Source organism: Neofelis nebulosa, chromosome 1 (assembly GCF_028018385.1).
Source record: "Neofelis nebulosa isolate mNeoNeb1 chromosome 1, mNeoNeb1.pri, whole genome shotgun sequence".
Classification (NCBI taxonomy): Eukaryota; Metazoa; Chordata; class Mammalia; order Carnivora; family Felidae; genus Neofelis; species Neofelis nebulosa.
The window spans coordinates 81,085,130-81,091,051 of record NC_080782.1 but is presented as its reverse complement, the minus strand read 5'-3'; positions in this window follow the sequence as shown (position 1 = coordinate 81,091,051).

The window sequence follows — 5,922 nt, the reverse complement described above, 5'->3', positions numbered from 1 at the left end:
TTTATATATCTGGGGGCTCCGGTATTTGGCGCATAGACATTTATAATTGTTAGCTCTTCCTGATGGATAGACCCTGTAATTATTATATAATGCCCTTCTTCATCTCTTGTTACAGCCTTTAATTTAAAGTCTAGTTTGTCTGATATAAGTATGGCTACTCCAGCTTTCTTTTGGCTTCCAGTAGCATGATAAATAGTTCTCCATCCCCTCACTCTCAATCTAAAGGTGTCCTCAGATCTAAAATGAGTCTCTTGTAGACAGCAAATAGATGGGTCTTGTTTTTTTATCCATTCTGATACCCTATGTCTTTTGGTTGGCACATTTAATCCATTTACATTCAGTGTTATTATAGAAAGATACAGGTTTAGAGTCATTGTGATGTCTGTATGTTTTATGCTTGTAATGATGACTCTGGTACTTTGTCTCACAGGATCCCCCTTAGGATCTCTTGTAGGGCTGGTTTCGTGGTGACAAATTCCTTCAGTTTTTGTTTGTCTGGGAAGACCTTTATCTCTCCTTCTATTCTAAATGACAGACTTGCTGGATAAAGGATTCTCGGCTGCATATTTTTTCTGTTTAGCACACTGAAGATATCGTGCCAAGCCTTTCTGGCCTGCCAAGTTTCAAAGGAGAGATCAGTCACGAGTCTTATAGGTCTCCCTTTATATGTGAGGGCACGTTTATCCCTTGCTGCTTTCAGAATTTTCTCTTTATCCTTGTATTTTGCCAGTTTCACTATGATATGTCGTGCAGAAGATCGATTCAAGTTACGTCTGAAGGGAGTTCTCTGTGCCTCTTGGATTTCAATGCCTTTTTCCTTCCCCAGTTCAGGGAAGTTCTCAGCTATAATTTCTTCAAGTACCCCTTCAGCACCTTTCCCTCTCTCTTCCTCCTCTGGGATACCAATTATGCGTATATTATTTCTTTTTAGTGTATCACTTAGTTCTCTAATTTTCCCCTCATACTCCTGGATTTTTTTATCTCTCTTTCTTTCAGCTTCCTCTTTCTCCATAACTTTATCTTCTAGTTCACCTATTCTCTCCTCTGCCTCTTCAATCCGAGCCGTCGTGGTTTCCATTTTGTTTTGCATTTCGTTTAAAGCGTTTTTCAGCTCCTCGTGACTGTTCCTTAGTCCCTTGATCTCTGTAGCAAGAGATTCTCTGCTGTCCTGTATACTGTTTTCAAGCCCAGCGATTAATTTTATGACTATTATTCTAAATTCACTTTCTGTTATATTATTTAAATCCTTTTTGATCAGTTCATTAGCTGTTGTTATTTCCTGGAGATTCTTCTGAGGGGAATTCTTCCGTTTGGTCATTTTGGATAGTCCCTGGAGCGGTGAGGACCTGCAGGGCACTTCCCCTGTGCTGTGGTGTATAACTGGAGTTGGTGGGCGGGGCCGCAGTCCGACCTGATGTCTGCCCCCAGCCCACCGCTGGGGCCACAGTCAGACTGGTGTGTGCCTTCTCTTCCCCTCTCCTAGGGGCGGGATTCACTGTGGGGTGGTGTGGCCCGTCTGGTCTACTTGCACACTGCCAGGCTTGTGGTGCTGGGGAGCTGGCGTATTAGCTGGGGTGGGTAGGCAAGGTGCACGGGGCGGGAGGGGCAGGCTTAGCTCGCTTCTCCTTAGGTGATCCACTTCAGGAGGGGCCCTGTGGCAGCGGGAGGGAGTCAGATCCACTGCCGGAGGTTTGGCTCCGCAGAAGCACAGAGTTGGGTGTTTGCGCGGAGCGAGCAAGTTCCCTGGCAGGAACTGGTTCTCTTTGGGATTTTGGCTGGGGGATGGGCGGGGGAGATGGCACTGGCGAGCGCCTTTGTTCCCCGCCAAGCTGAGCTCTGCCGTCCAGGGGCTCAGCAGCTCTCCCTCCCTTTGTCCTCCAGCCTTCCCGCTTTCCGAGCAGAGCTGTTAACTTATGACCTCCCAGACACTAAGTCGCGCTTGCTGTCGGAACACAGTCCGTCCGGCCCCTCCGCTTTTGCCAGCCCGACTCGGGGGCTCTGCTTGGCCGGCGAGCCGCCCCTCCACCCCGGCTCCCTCCCGCCAGTCCGTGGAGCGCGCACCGCCTCGCCGCCCTTCCTACCCTCTTCCGTGGGCCTCTCGTCTGCGCTTGGCTCCGGAGACTCCGTTCTGCTAATCCTCTGGCGGTGTTCTGGGTTCTTTAGGCAGGTGTAGGTGGAATCTAAGCGATCAGCAGGACGCGCGGTGAGACCAGCGTCCTCCTACGCCGCCATCTTCCGGAACTCCTTGCAAGCTCTTTTTTTTAATCTACCTATTCAACCAAATCCCTCTTCCCTATAATTCACCAAATCACTCTGAACTTTCACTTATCCACTGTCCTTGGAGGTTCCTCAGTGAGATCAATGATGTCAGGCTTTCAGTACAGTTGACTTTGTACCTTTAATTGTTATGTGTTTAATCTTGTTTCTTCAAATATAGTGGACGCTTTAGGTCAACAAAAATTTTATCTTAAAAGTCTGTATACTTCCTCAGTATCTTTAGACAACATCAAACACGTGCAAAATGTACGGGTTAATATTGTATTTTTCTTCCTAATGTAAGCTGAACCTCTTCCACTAAAAGCAGTTATAGTGATCACCCTTATTGGATTCATTCATTTCAAGTGGTTACTTTTTTAAAAATGGAACCATGTAATATTGTGACAAATATTCCAAGGATTATATTTTATTTGTATTATGAGGCACACTCCTATTTATGGAATTAAGCCTACACAATCTGATTCTAAATGTTACATAAAATACTAATTTTAATGTCATCATTATTTACAATAGTAAGACAAAAGAAAAACTTACATTTAAAATGTAACAATATTAGTCCCTCACTGTGTTGTAGACTTTGGAGTTATTCCTACACTCCTTGTTATTACACAACTGTGTAACTCACGGTTATTTTGAACTTTACCTCATTCCCAGCCTTCTACAGTTGCATAAGATGGTTCCAGACCTTCATATAGCAAATCAATGTCAAACTAAGATATGGCCTGATGCTCTCTAGGGAGATGTTCTGAAGAGAGATGAAGAATAATGGAGATGGTGAGCCTTAGTCACCCAGAATATTGAATGCGACTTGAAATAAACTTACACCTCAGGGAAGTGTTCTCACTGAGAACCTAATGAACTCATACCTCCACCTTGTGGAAGTGGCTGATAAACCTCTGGGCTGAAGGTTTACCTGTTAAGTTCTTTAACTAGACAACTATGTTTTGTCATAACATTTACTGAGTACTTGACTAAAAAAATGATTATCTTCTAGTTAGTAGCCTTAAAACATCTTTAAGGTTCTGGAGAAAGCTCAAAGACAGCCAGCTAGGCACCAAAGAACAGACCCATGGCTACCAATATCACAAAGTTACTTAGCACAAGTATAAACTGCATTATCTTGTAGGAAAAACTTATTTAGTGGGAGCAACAAGTAGAGGATGCAAGGTTACAAGCAAAGCATTTGTACGTTGAGATGAAAACAGTACCAAAAAGATCACAGGTGAAATATCAGTGACCTTGGAAATAGAAAAGATTCCTCCCTAATCTTCCTTTTGGTAATCTGAAATCATTTGGGAAATACTTCCTAATATATAACATGTATCATGTACTGTGCTAAGCTCCTTACAGGTGTTATTTAATTTTTATAATAATTCTAAGACAGGCACTATTAAATGTCCTCATCTCACAAATCAAAAAAGTGAGGTTAGAGAGGTTACAGAAGGCACTTGAGGTCTGGGAAGTGGTTGAACCAGGATCTAAGTTTGGAACTCGCAGACTCAAAGTGTTTTATTAACCACAGTACATGCCTTGACTACATTAGTAGTACACTTAAATTATTTTTGCTCATTGTTCACTATGGACGTTTTAAATGTGAGGGTTACATCTTGTTCGATAGACCAAATTCTAATTTCTAATTGAGGACTACTCAAAAACATCTTTTAAAAATTGTGAGTAGGGGTACCTGGGTGGCTCAGTCAGTTAATCATCTGACTTCAGCTTAGGTCATGATCTCATGGTTCGGGAGTTTGAGCCCCATATGGGGGTGGGCTCTCTGCTGTCAGCAGAGTCCATTTCAGATCTCTGTCTCTCTCTCTCTGCCCCTCCCTGGCTCACGCTCTCTCTCAAAAATAAATATTAAAAAAATATTAGACACTGAATAATTTGCTTAGATTTATGCATTTGATGTATCTGTTCTGCCAACCACAAGAAACCTGAGGCTATTCAGGATAAGAACTGCTTACTTAGATTTCAAAGTTCCTAGAGTAATAGTGTTTATGTAGTAGGTACCCAAAAGTGGACTGCATCAACTGAATAAAAATTGAGTAGGAAGATGTCATATAGTTTCATTCCCAGTTTACCTTTGATACTCTAATATGTATTGCAAGATAAATATTCTATGGTTCTATTAAGATGTCTTCAACATTATTTTACTGAAATGCTTTAAAGTAGATCTATTTAGTAAATGCTGTGAAGACACACCTAAAATTCGAAGCTAGGTAAACACTTTCGAAATTAGCATAAGTTAATTTTCAAGGGAATTGGACATTTTCTTGTGTCTATATAATTAAACGTATTTATTAATGATAGGTCTTGCAAATAGAAGAATGAATTTTACAAAGGTGAAAGGGAATCTGCTGTCTTTATCATTTTTGGAAATAAATCTGCTGTTATTTCCTCTAGTAGATCATTACCACTGATGCAAGTAATTTTAGGACATTCTGGCTGGTGACTGTGGAGTGACATTGCCATCTAGTGGTCATTTTTTTTTCCCATAGGTGATGCTCCTCTTCTGGCCTACTGGGTGATGCTGAGACTTGAATATCATCAGGTAGATGTACTTAAGCACCCATCTTCCAATCTCACTGGATTACAAAGTCTTTGTATTACAATGCCTTATGTATTTTCTTTCCCCTGCACTATTTACTTGTTAAGTGAAAACATGTTTTGGACCCACCCAAGAATATTAGAAAGAGGTTTTCATTCCTTATCTCTTCTACATCCTTATACTCCTAACTCTTCTACTTCTGTTCAGGCCTGCATAAAAACGAACAAGTATGGAAACTGGTGAGACTACGGCAACTTTCTGTTCCCATGACCACATTACCAATTTAAATAGTGGAAAACAAAATTATGCATCACCGGCTGATCCTTAATACTGGAGTCTTGGGGCACCTGGGTGGCTCAGTCAATTAAGTGTCCAACTCTTGATACCGGTTCAGGTCATGATCTCATAGTTATTAGTGAGATTGAGCCTTGCGTTGGACTCTGTGCTGACAGCATGGAACCTGCTTGGAATTCTCTCTTTCCCTCTCTCTCTGACCCTCTCCAGATCACGCCCATATTCTCTCTCAAATAAATGCTAAAAAAAAAAAAAAAAAAATACTGGAGCCTAAGAAAAACAGGTGGCAGTAAATTCTCCCAGTGGTTAAATAAAATAAAAACAAATTGTTAGCAGAGTATCAGAAAGCTAAACACGATTACAATCATTGTATCATTCTAAAAGCTATACTTTAATGAATGTTTACAAAGTGCTGGGCATTGTTCTTAGTGCTTCTGTGTATTATCTCACCTAGTCCTAAAAACAATCCTATTAAATAGTTACAAATCCAACTGTAATAGTAAGAAAATTGAGGTGGAAAAGGAGAGAGACACATATATGACTTGCTTAAAGTTCTTTTCATTAGCAAGTGGAAAAACTGGGATTTGATACCATGGAATCTACTTGTTTTTGGTAGAGAACAAAAAGCAACACAAATAGTGAAATTTAGTTTTTTTTAAATACCCAAATATTCCTAATAAAGATTATTTTAAAAAACAGATTTTAGCAGATTGACTAATCATCTAAAATATTTGGAAGAATTAAATTGGTTTAGCAGAATTACTAAAATTATTCTTTAGAAGACACATACCAAAGGAGTCAAA